The sequence below is a fragment of the Bos indicus x Bos taurus genome, chromosome X (assembly GCF_003369695.1).
Source record: "Bos indicus x Bos taurus breed Angus x Brahman F1 hybrid chromosome X, Bos_hybrid_MaternalHap_v2.0, whole genome shotgun sequence".
Lineage (NCBI taxonomy): Eukaryota > Metazoa > Chordata > Mammalia > Artiodactyla > Bovidae > Bos > Bos indicus x Bos taurus.
The window spans coordinates 28,451,865-28,468,755 of NC_040105.1; the positions used below are offsets into that span (position 1 = coordinate 28,451,865).

Genomic DNA, 16,891 nt, shown 5'->3' on the forward strand with positions numbered 1-16,891 from the left:
ACTCATTCTTGGTGATTCTCTTTTTTTAAATTACTTTCCTTCCTTTCAGCTAGCTACTCCCATGATTCATCTATTAGTACATGGTCCATTGTAATTGACAATGTGATTGTTAACGTGTAGTTGGTAATATGATTGTTGTTGTTGCTGTTGTTCAGTTTCTCAGTCATGTAAGACTCTTTGTGACCCCATGGACTGTAGCCTGCCAGGCTCCTCTGTCCATGAGATATTCCAGGCAAGAATACTGGAGTGGGTTGACATTTTCTTCTCCAGGAGATCTTCCCAACCCAGGGATCAAACCTGCATCTCCTGCATTAAAAGTGGATATTTTATCCCCTGAGCCTCCAGGCAATGTGATAACCATGAGCAATTACTGTTGCAGTGATATTTTAATATTAAACTTAATATTTTGTGAGTATTTTTATTCTCAGTCAGGGTCACAATTACCCTTATTATATTATTATACATAATACACTTATTGCTTATTGTATTTACAATAATCATCATGATCAAAAGTTATCCACTGATTCTTTCAGGAAACACTCAGTACATAGTTGGGGAGTGAGTGAATAAAGGTAATGTTGGAATTAAAATGCTTTCTAAACATTTCCACAAAACACTTCATTAAAAACATGGGGCTGGGAGGAGCACAGGGTTGGAAGCTATGTACCAGAACAGTTCTATCTTTTTTCCATAGCATGAGATCCTATCCTCATTAAAATACATATAATATGTAGCTATTGCTCCAAGAGGACCTGCTGTGTCCTGTTGAAATTACCCTTGCTAGTCTGTGGATTAACTAGCAGTAGGGGAGAAGAGAGCTTATGTTTGTTTGTACCTGTGTTTAAATGACTGAAAAACATAAGTAGTAATGATTAACATTCTGCTTTTAAAAGTATAATTATAAATTTGACAAAGGAGCAGCTTTATTTTTAGTGTACTTCATCTGTTTGTTATGAATGGTATGTTCAGGTCATGCTTTTTTTTTGCATTCATTTTCCATTTTTGTGGAATTGGAGCAAACTCATCCAATGTGTCAGTGAAATTTAAAACTGTACTTGAAAATGAGAGAAGGCATTATTTTTAAGGAGTGAGTATAAATAAATCATCAAAACTTTAATACTTTTCCAAAAATAGTCTAAAAACATACTTACCTCAATCTGTTGTTTCCCCCAAGTAGATGCTTTAAATTTCAATTAGAAAAACTAACCAGACCAATGTGTCCATTCAGCAATTTTCAGGTTCGTAGAGCTAACTTTGTTAGAATCCTACATTTAGAGACAGGTGGGAGATCCTTGGGTCTTCCCTGGTGGCTTAGATGGTAAAGAATCTGCCTGCAATGCAGAAGACCTGGGTTCAATCCATTGCAACGTGCCAGGTTAACCAAATTATGTCAAATGTACCAACACTTAGTCGCAAATAAGCACAAAAACTGTTGCTGAGCTTAGGCCTTTAAGTCTTCACTCACAATCTGTAGGAACTTCTAGTCACCATGATAAATGAGAGACATTCATCATGAGGACAATCAGCCAACCTTCCATTTAGATCAGAGAACAGAATCTTCCATGAAATAGAATAGAGGGCAGACCAAAGAGAGTTTAGATCTAGACCTAGTGCACTTATCTGAAGGTATTAGGCTCCTGGTATTGCCAAGGACTTGTGCCTTATTCATGGTAAGGCCCATAAAATCCCCCTAGCTATCTGAACCTCTTGAACACCACTTATTTCATCAATGAATAATTATTTTGAGCATGTCTTTTTTGAATTCATGAAACCTCTAGTGTAGCTTTTGTTAATGATACTTGAAATTCTTATATAACCATTTTTAAAGTGTGAATTTTTATTAGGGAACCAAAAATGCTCTCCACCTTAGATAAGAATCAAAGTTAATTTACAGATACATAATTCACAAGGAAGTGAATTTTTTTATTAGTGTAGTGTTTAAATTTGCTTTAATTGGAGAATAATTGCTTTACAATATTGTGCTGATTTCTGCTGTACAACAGAGTGAATCAGCTTGCTGTGTGCTGTGCTTAGTCGCTCAGTTGTGTTCAACTCTTTGCGACCCCATGGACTGTAGCCCGCCAGGCTTCTCTGTCCATGGGAATTCTTCAGGCAAGAATACTGGAGTGGGTTGCCATTCCTTCCTCCAGGGGATCTTCCCATCCCAGGGATCAAACCCAGGTCTCCCACATTATAGGCAGATTCTTTAGCATCTGAGCCATCAGGGAAGTGAATCAGCTATATGTATACATATATCCCCTCCCTCTTTAGTCCCCGTACAACCCCCTATCCCATCCTTCTAGGTCACCACAGAGTACCCAGCTGAGCTCCCTGTGCTATACAGCAGCTTCCCACTAGCTATCTATGTTACACGTGGTAAGTATGTCAATTTTTACCATGTCATTGCTACTCTCTCAGTTCATCCCACCTTCTGTTTCTCCCGTGTGAGAGAGAGTGTGTGACTTGTGTCCACAAGTCAATCCTCTATGTGTGCATCTTTATTCCTGCCCTGTAAATAGGTTCCTCAGTTCCATCTTTCTAGATTCTGGAAAGCTCTGCCCTCTGATATTCACATATGGTTCTTTGATATCCAAACCTCAAGTCATATGTCACACTGCTTTGAGACCTTCTCTACCACCTTCCCTCAGATATCTCAGCAACACTCCTAGCCAGGCACTCTTTACCTCCATACCTGCCTTCTATTCTCCAGAGTACTTTTCACCAACTAGAAGTTTCTTATTTGTGTTGGTTGCTTTTTGTCCTTGTACTGTGAGTATAATATAAATTCAGTAAAATCAAGAATCTTGCCTCTTTTCTGCTCTATTTTATATACTTTGGCACATAGTAGGAGTCCAATTTGTTGAATAAAGGAATGAGGACTCCCACCTGGCAAAGTTCTTCTTTTAAGAAAGGGAGAAACGATGTGACTTTTTCTTTTCTTTTTCTTGAAGGAGCAAAGGTGTTTTATTCAACATAGTGTGGGTATATTCAATGTGACTTTTTCCAGTGTGGTTGAGGTCCTTGGTAATAGGCTGACTTGCGAGAGCTATTCTGAGAGACCCAGAAAATGGTCCACCACACTTACGTCCAATTCTGACTGTAGTAACTGCTCAAGGAGCCACCAGGGCACCAATAGTATCACTCTGAGTGTTTCCCACTCCCTCAGCCCACCCTCCTCAACCTTCTGTTTGATAAATCACTACAAGAGGAAGAAGCTGCTGCTGCTAAGTCGCTTCAGTCGTGACTGACTCTGTGCGACCCTGTAGACGGCAGCTCACCAGGCTCCCCCATCCCTGGGATTCTCCAGGCAAGAACACTGGAGTAGGTTGCCATTTCCCTCTCTAATGCATAAAAGTGAAAAGTGAAAGTGAAGTCTCTCAATCGTGTCTGACTCGTAGCAACCCCATGGACTGTAGCCTACCAGGCTCCTCCGTCCATGGGATTTTCCAGGCAAGAGTACTGGAGTGAGTTGCCATTGCCTTCTCTGCAAGAGGAAGAAGAGTGGTATCATATTCAATGACAAGGATGGCCAGTGATCACTTGCATATTTCCAAAGAGAAACCAAAGCCACTGACTCAATCTCAGAGCCCTGGAGCAGTGGTTCTTAAAGTGTGGTCCCTGAACCAGCAGCATCACCACCACCTGGGAACTTGTTAGAGATGCTCATTCTCAGGACATGCAGAATCTGAAACTTTAATTCTGTTTGAGCAAGCCCTCTGCTAAAATACGAGATCTTTTGTGCTAGGGCAGTACTGCCCAACCTCTGTTGCACTTTATAATCACCTCAGTTCAGTTCAGTTGCTCAGTTGTGTCCAACTCTTTGCGACTCCATGGACTGCAGCACACCAGGCTTCCCTGTCCTTTACCAACTCCCAGAGTTTACTCAAACTCATGTCCATTGATTTGGTGATGCCATCCAACCATCTCATCCTGTGTCATCCCCTTCTCCTCCCGCCTTTATTTCCCAGCATCAGTGTCATTTCAAATAAGTCAGTTCTTCGCATCAGGTGGCCAAAGTATTGGAGTTTCACCTTCAGCATCAGACCTTCCAATGAATATTCAGGACTGATTTCCTTTAGAATGGACTGGTTGGAACTCCTTGCAGTCCAAGGGACTCTTAAGAGTCATCTCCAACACCACAGTTCAAAAGCATCAATTCTTTGGCGCACAGCTTTCTTTATAGTCCAACTCTCACATCCATACATGACTACTGGAAAAACCATACCTTTCACTAGATGGACCTTTGTTGGCAAAGTAATGTCTCTGCTTTTTAATATGCTGTCTAGGTTGGTTATAACTTTTCTTCCAAGGAGCAAGTGTCTTTTAATTTCATGACTGCAGTCACCATCTGCAGTGATTTTGGAGCCCAAAAATAGTCTGTCACTGTTTCCACTGTTTCCCCATCTATTTGCCATGAAGTGATGGGACCAGATGCCATGATCTTAGTTTTCTGAATGTTGAGTTTTAAGCCAACTTTTTCACTCTCCTCTTTTAGTTTCATCAAGAGGCTCCTACCAAGAGCCACCTACCAAGCTTTAAAATTTCTCATTCCTGAGTCTCTCTGTTAGAGGTTCTGATTTAGTTGGTCTGTCATGGGCCAGGGCTCTGTTTTATTTTTAAGTTCTCCTAGGTGATGACGATAGATCTCCCAAGTTTAGAACACTCCCCTAGTGTGGGAGCAGGGTAATTTCTAAGGGTTTATCTTAAGTACTTGGCAGAGGTTCTTCCTGGAAAGGAATATAATTTGGGATTCAAAAATTGTTTGCCTCACAGTTTTACAGTAGGGGAGAGGGGAAATGACTTGGCCTAAAACACAGCATAAGGTTATAAATGCTAGTATTATATAGCCTCATCCAAAGCATCAATTCATAGGGAAGCATATTAAAGCAATGTAATGTTCAAAACCAAGTTCCGTAGTAAGCATCCGCTGTAATAGAATGACTTATTCCAGAAGGGAAGTTTCATTTCAGGGAGCGTATCATGATATCAAATATGTTTTGAGTTAATGAAAACGCAGGAAGCACAAAGTTAATAGGGCAATTTTAAACCATAAAACCTAATTTAACTGCACTAAGAATGACAATGCTCCACACAAAGGAAGTTTCACAACTTGATTGATCAAATGGAGAATTACTAGGATGCTTTGTGGCATTTCTTTTGAAGAAGAGAAGTTGGCTGGGAGAGGCAGGCTTCTTTAGAATATGGTTATTTACTTCTTAATTAAACACAGAATGATTAAAAAGAGATTTCACTTTAGAAGGCCACAGAACTGCTTGTTTGGTAAAATTGTTGTATGCCTTGAGACTCATTTTCATTTCAATTCCTTATGTTTGTTTCAAAAATATTTAAATAGAGGTTCTTCCAGTTCAGTTTATACATTGGGTTTTTTAGTTGTTGTTAGAAGTAAGAAAACATTTGAATGACGGGAGAAAATGTGTTCATTCTCATTTAAAAAAAACCCTTATTTTGTATAATACTGAAACTTTCCCTTTTGATATACATAACTATATTTTAGCTGCTTAATTTAAAATTGAATTATTTAGTTGAAAAATTAAAAGTCAATACTAATGAAACTGAGCTACTTGTTTCTCTCATTTTATGGATATTTTATAAAACATAAAACCAGCTGTTTCATTATAATTTTCCTGAATTGAATCTCCTTAAGGGCTCTGCTGAAATTATATTTGATCAATAGCTCTTTTAAAACTTCTCCTATAAAATTTTCTTCCTAGTAGTATTCTCTTTACATATAAAAACTGATACCACTGTTGTGTGTTAAGACCTTATGTTAGGTCTTCTTAGTTCATTAGAATGCCATATTATGGTTTCCAGAACCAATTAGGCCAATTACTAAACAGAGTATAAAAAATGTGCTACATGCAACAAGCAGTGTGCTACAAGTGGTTCACTTTTCTAATTTTGTAATTAGTTTTGGAGCATAATATATTTAGAAAGTGTGAGTAGTTGAATTTAGAGTTAAAATAGTTTAAAGGAAATATTACAAATTTAGTTCCTCAGTCACACTAGGTACATTCCCAGTGTTCAATTGCCATATGTGACTAGTGGTTACTGTATTGGACAAAATATGGAACACTTCCATCATCACTGAGTTCTACTGAGCAGTGTAGGATAGGCCTGATTGTTAGAAATATTTTTTAAAAAGCATTGCTTTCTGGAATGTAATAGAATAATTGTAAGAATTCTTAAATAGAATCTTAGATAAGGAAATATTATGCCACATATGGACTATTTCTTAAAACAATTGACCCTCTAGAAGAAGAGCCCTGAGTGCATTGCACGCACCATTTCCTATCAGAGTTGGTTGCCTGGAGCTGTTGGACATCTCAGCTCTGTAACTAGGTCATAAGGGTTTTGAAGGCCACATCTTTTAGCCAGTGTCCTCACGGCGCTAGCACCCAGAAAGAGTGTTGTACATAAAGGGGGCACTCAACGAATTATTACTAAAAGCACCTGGATGGCATCACTGACTCGATGGAAGTGAGTCTGAGTGAACTCCGGGAGTTGGTGATGGACAGGGAGGCCTGGTGTGCTGTGATTCATGGCGTCACAAAGAGTTGGACACGACTGAGCGACTGAACTGAACTGAACTGAATGTGAAGCAAGGAGAGACTCCATAAATACTGACTGTGTACTTGAACAGTAGTTTGTGCCTCCTGACCCAATCCAGCACTCCACTGTATGGTCATGCTGAACATTACTAAGTCATGTCCTCCCTCTGAGTCAGATGCTTCACGGTACAGTCAAAAAAGCAATGTTCTCTCAACCACTCCCTGAACTAGAAGTCACCTACACTAATACAGAACTCCTATTCCCCATCATAACCTCCTTACACTCAGTCTAGAACCAGCCACTGAACATACACTGGCTCTCCCTGTTTCTCATGATTTAATTATTCACCTTAAATTGCAATATGGCTACCTCCAAAAAGTTTACCCATCTTTAATAGTCTCTACTGCTTTCCTTATTATGGGTGATTGATACTCCAAATACACACACACACACACACACACACTCTCTCTCACATATACATAAAAGCAGTGATGAACTCTCTCCCAAACTCAGTAATATCATTTTATTTCAAAATATTTGCAATGTGTAAATTTCACAAGATACTGACCTTTCATTAAAAATTTAATTTAAGAAAGATTCTTCAGAAAAAAGTAATCTTTGAATGTTAGTTTAAAACTTTCAGAAGCACACACAAACAGCTTCATTTCTAGATTCAAGCAAGGCAAATATTTCCAAGTATTTTCTAATCTTTTTATGATTATTTAACTCAGAATAGCATATCTCTTTTCCCACTAGACTGTATGTATTGAAAAGGTACTGAGATTATTGCAAAAGAAGGTAGGATTGGAAATATTGACATGATTGTGGTCTGAAAATCTTCCCTTAATACATTGCATGTGTTTTTGAGACAGATGTTTGGAGGACATGTTTTTTAGGGCGGAACCAGCAGAAGTGTAAAGCTATGGCTGGACACCTGTTAAGCCCTTCCATGCCATCTGCTTACAGGAATGTACACATGACCTTAAAATGGCTGCTACTTTTGGAGGTCATTTACTAGGGTTGAGACTATACCTCCCACAACCATGAGACTTAAAAAGAGATTTATCTCAGAAGGCAATGTTGTCTCTAAGCATGAGCTTCATTTTATGATCTGAGCTCAAAGTCCCTGACATTTAGAAACAACAGTGTGTCAGTGTGAGGTTCTTTTGAATAATCCTTCTTGGTTTTATCAGCTTTGTAAAATGTTACTAAGTGCAGTATTCAGTTTATGAAATGTTTTAACTGTTGAGAATGTGATGTTGACCAGAAAGGATAGAGTCTTTAGCTAAGATTGATCAAAGATAGTTCAGAGAGTAACTGTTTTAAAAGTGGGATGGTGGTGGTGATGTTTGATGGTTTTGAAGAGAGATAAAAGGATTCCCTAGTTGTTGTTTTAAAATAAATGTTCAATTTTATGTCTTTTAAAAGGTTTTATATCATAACATTTTATGTTTGGAATTACAATGAATCAAGGAAATGTTTTTAAAAATATTCATTATTCATAGTTAAGGGAAATATAATTCTGCTATCTAAAAAGGAATTTAATGACTTCCAATACATCTTAATGTTAAACACTTATATGATTTTGGAATTGTTCTTGGAAATTTTATGAATGAATATCCCAAGAATGTGCATGTTTCTGTGTGTACAGATATGTTTGTCTGTGTTTGATTTAATGGAAGCCATGGACAAGTTACTATCCCATTTATTTGAATAACTTGCTCAGTGTAACAATCACTGAAAGAAAATAGGCATAGAAATGTTTAATAACTAGCTTCTAGTAGACTCATCAGAGAAAAATTGTGATAGAGGAACTGAGACTTAAAAAAGCAAGCTTGGTAATATCCTAGATTGGTTTATATGAGAAAGAAAAAATTAATTTAGCTTTTAAAATTATAATAACATTAACAGCAATAAAACACACCAATGATTCTGAAACTACCTGAGGTTAAGTACCAGGGTTTTTTGTTTTGTTTTGCTTTCATTTCCAGTTCCTTAAGGACCAATACTTCAGTAAAAAAATCATAAAAATCAATAACTAGAAATGGTAATTTTTTTAAGAAAACAAAGCCATACAAAAGTAGCCAAGGATTTTTATTGTTTCATTCAGAAGATGTTATCAGATTGCTATAAAAGTTATTAAATGCTTACCCTCACTTTATATACTTCTTTTATGGAAGAACAATAAAAACAATTTGTAGACTAGCTCTGGTCTGTGGCCACATTTTAAATAGAATTGCTCTACAGCACCATGTATTAAACTGAGGACGTGAGTATATTCTCAGGGAGTTAGGAAATATCTGCAGAAAAATAGTATATATTTATATATTAGGTATATCATATTTTATTTTGATGATAATATTAAAAATAGGATAAGTGCATTTTTTGTTATCTGTCTGACCAGAAAGTACCAATGCATGATATAAGTGTCCAGATCTGTGTTTGTGTTTTCAATCAAGTCGGCCACAAGTAATATTCTAAATGTCAAGGTCTGATGAATAAAGACAAGAGGATAAATAAAGAATGTGATATTTTGGAGAGTCACTTTTGTTAAATGGGAAAGCTGGGCCTTGAATCAAAATATTTTAATTCCAACTTTAATGTGCTTTGTTTTAGTTTTAATACAAATGCATACCATAAATGAATTGATTTATGGGAATCTTCCATTTTGAAGCAGATTTTATCACTTCATACCATATGAGAAAGTAATAAAACCAGACCCTTAATTCCACTCTTTTTCTATCACAACTTACATAATATTTTCCTCTGTACTGCTTTTATTTGTATAATTGCACATTTTAATGCAAAAGTAGAAGCCAATAATCAAATATTTGTGAAATCCACCTTTGACTCAATGAGGAAGCACATTAAATGTAAATATTAGAGTCATGATCCATATCCTCGAGGTTTTTAATTTTCCTTCTTTTGGGGGGGTATGTGGGCAAAGAAGAGTTACAAGCATGTAAATGCAGAATAATATCTTATGCATTAATATTTCATAACTAAATATACAAGGAATTCAGAGAAAAGCAGGCTCAAGCTCAATTTGAGCTGGCTTCATCAATGGTAGCCTCACCAAGGAGCCTGACCAAACTTCAGTATTAATTGTGTTTGCCTCCTTTAAAAAAAAAAATAGATGTACAGTTGACCTTTACACAGCACAGGTTTGAACTGCACAGATCCACTTACACACAGATTTTTTTCAATAAATATGTATGACAGTGCTACATGGTCTGTGGTTGGTTGAATCTATGGATGAAGAACCATGGACATGTAGAATCCACTGTAAAATTTTATGTGAATTATTGACTCTGTGAAGGGTCACCCTTCACCCCTAACCCCTGCCTTGTTCACAGGTCAACTGTATATTATGGCTGCTTGAATCATTTTATAACACTGAACATCTGAACATTAATTGTGATGTAAAAAATAAACTAAAAACTTTTGTAGGTCCCACTAATTTAGTAGTAAAGACTCTGGCAATTAGTTATTTTCCTTAATCATTGCAGAAAACTGATTAGTTAAATTACAAATCTTTTATTTGTAGATGAGTTTTCAGTATTTCTACTTTTTGTATAATGTCATCTCTCAATGACAAAACATTACTTAGTGAAGGATTTGGGAACGTATTAAAGTTATTTAGCATTCATTGCAATGGTACATGGTGAAATATGCACTTCCATTTGTGCAATATGTCAATCATCATTCCACCTTGACAAAGGGAACAGCAGTAAACATTTTATCAATGAAGAATTCCCAGGGTCACATTGTAGCAGATGAGTTGGGACTGATATAGCTTCCCCAAAGATCCCATTAAAATAGCTACACATAAACATGTGCTGGTGTGCAATGTGATGTGCTTGTGTAAATGTTTCCATTTAGGGAACTGTCCAGCATTAGTACCAAAAATACTCCACTTACTTTGTGCATATGCCAGGACTGAGTAAATCGTTTTTCATCGGAAAAAGGGTCTGTACCTAACTTTTTCTAAATAGTATCTATTAAAATTGTTCTAGATTGTAAGAGAAAGGAAAGATTTTCCTGAAGGTTCAAAGTAGCAACATTTTTCTGACAGTATGTTCCCACTAAAAGAGGTGAAAAATTTAGAAGATATCTTGGTGTCCTCAAAAAGAAGTAAGAATACACGATCACTATTAATTAAAAAAACTGGGAACTCTAGGGAGAAAATTTAATGATGAAGGGCAGAGGTGCAAAAGAACTTGTTAAAACAAGAAAGGCATGAGAGGAAAATCAAATGCAATGAGGAATCTAAAAGCTGCATTTAAAGGTATTATAATATGAAATGACAGAGAAAGCTGAACAAATTATATCAGTCAATGAAGCAATGTCTCCAGAATACAAAGTAAAATAAAAATATATAAGAGAATGAATGAGTTGTAGGGGGCAGAAAATATATATCTAACCTCATAAACACATATGATTTAAATGAAGAAACCATAAAATCAAAAAGTGGTCAGTATATTTGCAACAAATAATTACAAAGACACGATAATGGTAGTGATGTAGTCCAGGAACATGGCCGCAGTTCCTGAAGCAGTCTTATGACCTAACTTCAATGCTGCTCTTCCATAATCAGAGGCATACTTGCCCCTCCAGGGACCCACCCAATGGGCTAGGCAGAAGTCAGGCCTATGGGCACCCCTGGTATTAGGTCCCAAGACACTGAAACAGACTTGAAGATGCAGAAGAAAACTCAGTGACCCCAAAGACAAGCCATTTGAAATTATCCAGTTGGTAAAAAAGAGTGAAAAAGAATGAAAAAAACCTACATGATTTATCGACCATCATCAGGATAACCAGTATATGCATTAAGGGAGCACAAGAAGGAACAGAGAATGAGAAAGGGTCAGAAAGCTCATTTAAAGAAACAATGAGGAACATCTTCCAAAATCTGGAGAAGGAAATGAACATTCAGATCCATGATGTTCAGAGAACCTCTAGTAGGCTGAACTCAAGACAACTTCAGTGAGACACTGAGACACATTATATTGTCAACAATCTAAGACAGACTTCCAGTTTCTGATTCCACACATAAGGAACTTGGAGGATGCTTCTCCATCCTCACAGCAACTAAAAAGCTGAACGGACTGAAAAACCAACAGCTCTTCATGGGTCCACAAGAGAGATGAATAAAAAATAAAGACACAGACAAGGACATACAAAAGAGTCATGGCTCACCAGAGCGGAAACTCATGAATAGTAACTGCTACAGAAAACGGTGCTGGGTACGAAAACCTGAACTATAACTCACAAAAAGTTATCTTTTCTGACCACAGTCGTATGAAACTAGAAGTTAATAACAGGAGGAAAGATGGGAAATTCACAATTATGTGGAAAGTAAACAACACACTCCTGAAAAACCAATGGAGCGAAACAGAGAAGTGAAATTAGACAATACTCGAGATGATTAATCATACACTGAAGAGATATGTGCACTCCCGTGTCCATTGCAGCATTAGTCATAATAACCAAGATATGACAACAACCTAAGTGTCCATCTGTGAGATGAGTGGATAAAGAAAATTATACACATACACACTGGATTATTATTCAGGTGTAATAAAGAAATCCTGCTAACTGCAACAAATGGATGAACCTGGAGAACACCATGCTAAGTGAAATAATCCAAAGAAAGACAAATACTGTATGAACTTACTGCATGATCTCATTATGTGGAATCTAAAAAAGTCAGATTCACAGAAGCAAATAGTAGAATGGTGGTTTCCAGAGCTGGGGGGTGGGGAAAATGAGGAGGTATTGGTCAAAGACTGCTGCTGCTGCTGCTAAGTCACTTAAGTTGTGTCCGACTCTGTGTGACCCTGTAGTCGGCAGCCCACCAGGCACCGCCATCCCTGGGATTCTCCAAGCAAGAACACTGGAGTGGGTTGCCATTTCCTTCTCCAATGCATGAAAGTGAAGTCTGTCAGTCGTGTCCGACTCTTCACGACCCCATGGACTGCAGCCTACCAGGCTCCTCCGTCCATGGGATTTTCCAGGCAAGAGTACTGGAGTGGGGTGCCATTGCCTTCTCTGGGTCAAAGACTACAAAATTCAATTATGCAGGACCAATAAATCTTGTTGTTCAGGTCGTTCAGTCGTGTCTGACATTTTGCGACCCCATATACTGAAGCACACCAGGCTTCCCTGTCCTTCACTATCTCCCAGAGCTTACTCAAACTCACATCCATTGAGTCGGTGATGCCATCCAACCATCTCATCCTCTGTCATCCCCTTCTTCTTCTTGTCTGACAAAATGTGGTCCACTGGAGAAGGGAATGGCAAGCCACTTCAGGATTCTTGCCTTGAGAACCCCACGAACAATATGAATAGATCCTGGAGAAGTATTATATACATCATGATGACTATGGTTAATAATATTCTATTGTGTACTTGAAATTTGCTAAGATAGTGTATCTTAAGTGTTCAGTTCAGTTGCTCAGTCGTGTCCAACTCTTTGCGACCCCATGAACCACAGCACGCCAGGCCTCCCTGTCCATCACCAACTCCCAGAGTCCACCCAAACCCATGTCCACTGAGTCGGTGATGCCATCCAACCATCTCATCCTCTGTCATCCCCTTCTCCTCCCGCCTTTATTTCCCAGCATCAAGGTCTTTTCAAATGAGTCAGCTCTTTACATCAGGTGGCCAAGGTATTGGAGTTTCAGCTTCAACATCAGTCCTTCCAATGAACACCCAGGACTGGTCTCCTTTAGGATGGACTGGTTGGATCTCCTCACAGTCCAAGGGACTCTCAAGAATCTTCTCCAACACTTCAAAAGCATTAGCTCTTTGGCACTCAGCTTTCTTTATAGTCCAACTCTCACATCTAGCTCAAAAAAAAAAAAAAAAGGTAACTATGCAAGGTGATTTATGTTAATTAGCTTGATAGTGGTAATCATTTCACAGTATATATGTTTATCAAAATATCATGGGAACGTTCCTGGAGGTCCAATGGCTAAGACTTTGCCTTCCAATGCAGGGGAGGCAAGTTCAATCCCTGGTCTGGGAGCTAAGATCCCACATGCCTCATAGTCAAAAAACTAAAACATAAAACAGAAACAATATTATAACAAATACAATAAAGGATTTAAAAATGGTCCACATTAAAAAAAAAAAACCTTAAAGAATAGTGTTGTACACATGATGTACATACAAGTTTTATTTATCAATTATGTCACAATAAAGATGGGGGAAAAATATGGGTCTAACTTATCTTAAGATGAGCAGACAAGTCAATGGATAGGACAAATGACCCTGAATTAAATAAATTAAAAATATAAGTATTCATATATACACAGACACACATATATATAGGCATACATATATGTGTGTATTTTTATGTAATAATTTAGGGAGCTTATATGAAAAATGAAACCATAAGACATGTGGAAAAGTTACTGGTTAATGAATCTCAAGATAGATAACAATTTTCCATGATTTTTTTTTTATTAAAAAAGAAGAGAGATGGTCCTCACAAGAGAAAAGATTCTGACTACATTAAAAAGAACAAAATCAAAAGATAAAGAACTTAATGAATAACTAACTAGGTTAAGTATATTCAACAGGCATGAAGAGATTGAATTTCTAATACAAAAATTGTTCTGTAAATCCACTTTTTAAAAGCAGCAAAGCTGTGCTCGCTTCAGCAGCACATATACTAAAATTGGAATGATACAGAGATTAGCATGGCCTGCAAGGATGACATGCAAATTAATGAACTGTTCCATATTTTTATGAGAGAGAAACACCTATAACCCAGATTACTGTACCCAGCAAGGATCTCATTCAAATATGAAGGAGAAATCAAAAGCTTTACAGACAAGCAAAAGCTGAGAGAATTCAGCACCACCAAACCAGCTGTTCAACAAATGCTAAAGGATCTTCTCTAGACAGGAAACACAGAAACGGTTTATAAAGTCAAACCCAAAACAACAAAGTAAATGCAAACGGGATCATACTTATCAATAATTACCTTAAATGTAAATGGGTTGAATGCCCCAACCAAAAGACAAAGACTGGCTGAATGGATACAAAAATAAGACCCCTATATATGCTGTCTACAAGAGGCCCACCTCAAAACAAGGGGCATATACAGACTGAAAGTGAAGAGCTTGAAAAAGATATTTCATGCAAATGGAGACCAAAAGAAAGCAGGAGTAGCAATACTCATATCAGATAAAATAGACTTTGAAATAATGGCTGTGAAAAAAGACAAAGAAGGACACTACATAATGATTAAAGGATCAAGAAGAAGGTATAACAATTATATATGCACCCAACATAGGAGTACTGTAATATGTAAGGCAAATGCTAACAAGTATGAAAGGGGAAATTAACAGTAACACAGAAATAGTGGGAGACTTTAATACCCCACTTACACCTATGGACAGATCAACTAAAAAGAAAATTAGCAAGGAAACACAAACTTTAAATGATACAATGGACCAGTTAGACTTAATTGATATCTATAGGACATTTCATCCTAAAACAATGAATTTCACCTGTTTCTCAAGTGCACACGGAACCTTCTCCAGGATAGATCACATCCTGGGCCATAAATCTAGCCTTGGTAAATTCAAAAAAAATTGAAATCATCTCAAGCATCTTTTCTGACCACAATGCAGTGAGATTAGATGTCAACTACAGGAAAAAACTATTAAAAATACAAACATATGGAAGCCAAACAACACACTTCTGAATAACCAACAAATCACAGAAGAAATCAGAAAATAAATCAAAATATGCATAGAAATGAATGAAAATTAAAACAAAACAACCCAAAACCTATGGGATTCAGTAAAAGCAGTGCTAAGGGGAAGGTTCATAGCAATACAAGACTACCTAAAGAAACAGGAGAGAAATCACATAAATAACCTAACTCTACACCTAAAGCAACTAGAAAAAGAAGAAATGAACCACCCCCAGGGTTAGTAGAAGGCAAGAAATCATAAAACTTAAGGCAGAAATAAATGCAAAATAGACAAATGAGACCATAGCCAAAATCAACAAAGCTAAAAGCTGGTTCTTTGAGAAGATAAATAAAATAGACAAACCATTAGCCAGATTCCTCAAGAAAAAAAGGGAGAAGAAGCAAATCAACAAAATTAAAAATGAAAATGGAGACATCACAACAGACAACACAGAAATACAAGAGATCATAAAAGACTACTGTCAGCAACTATATGCCAATAAAATGGACAACTTGGAAGAAATGGACAAATTCTTAGAAAAGTATAACTTTCCAAAACTGAACCAGGAATAAATAGAAAATCTTAACAGACCCATCACAAGCACAGAAATCGAAACTGTAATCAGAAATCTTCCAACAAACGAAAGCCCAGGACCAGACGGCTTCACAGCTGATTCTACCAAAAATGTAGAGAAGAGCTAACACCTATCCTACTCAAACTCTTCCAGAAAAGTGCAGAGGAAGTAAACTTCCAAACTCATTCTATGAGGCCACCATCACCCTAATACCAAAACCAGACAAAGATGCCACAAAAAAAGTGGCGTGGCTGATTCATGTCAATGTATGGCAAAAACCACCACAATATTGTAAAGTAATTAGCCTCCAATTAAATTTTTTTAAAAAAGAAAAGCAGCAAAGCACATGATTGAACAGGTTAAAAAATGATAAGAATAAATAAAATGGTCAAGAAATTTATGGACTGTTTTCAACATCATGAATAATTTGGTAATCAAAGATATGCTAATCAAAATGATAAGATTATAATTTTTTCCTGATAGTATTATCAAAAGATTTGTAAAATGGACACCTTCATATCCTGCTGCTCAGAGTAAGATTAGTAAAACTTTTGTGCAACACCTACAGGGAATTTTAGGTCGAAAGGTTTACAACATGATCTAACATTTCAAATACTAGGAATATACCCTTATAAGAAAGTAATTAGACTCTTACAAAGACTTACATAATAGGAGCTTTGTCCCAGTGGTATTTATAGTAGCAAAAAATTTAAATTACCCAAATCACAAGCAATAGAGTAATTATGCCATGATCATTCAATGAAAATTTAAAATGCCTTAATAGTATGCAGCATGATAATTTACTTTTTTCCAATATGTGAACTGTCCCTTTTTTTTGGATTAGGATTTTTTTTTTAAATATGATCTCACGTATAATTTTACCTTGCAGATAAAAGCAACATTGTATTAGGGTAAATTTATTTAATGATTTCTAATCTTTTAAAATTTATAGAGTTGCAATAAGGTTCATCATATTATTTTTAGTAATGCTCCATATGTGTTTGAAAAGCTTTTATGTTCTGAAATTGTTGGATAC

The 16,891-nt window shown here is 36.8% G+C and overlaps 1 protein-coding gene and 1 pseudogene across 1 annotated transcript in view; both read left to right on the forward strand.

The window, feature by feature from the left end:
- Window positions 1-16,891, forward strand: part of IL1RAPL1 (interleukin 1 receptor accessory protein like 1) — a 1,448,054-nt gene that overhangs the window by 1,254,998 nt on the left and 176,165 nt on the right. The gene's annotated exons all lie outside the window — the stretch shown is intronic.
- LOC113888253 lies at window positions 14,225-14,324 on the forward strand (annotated as a pseudogene).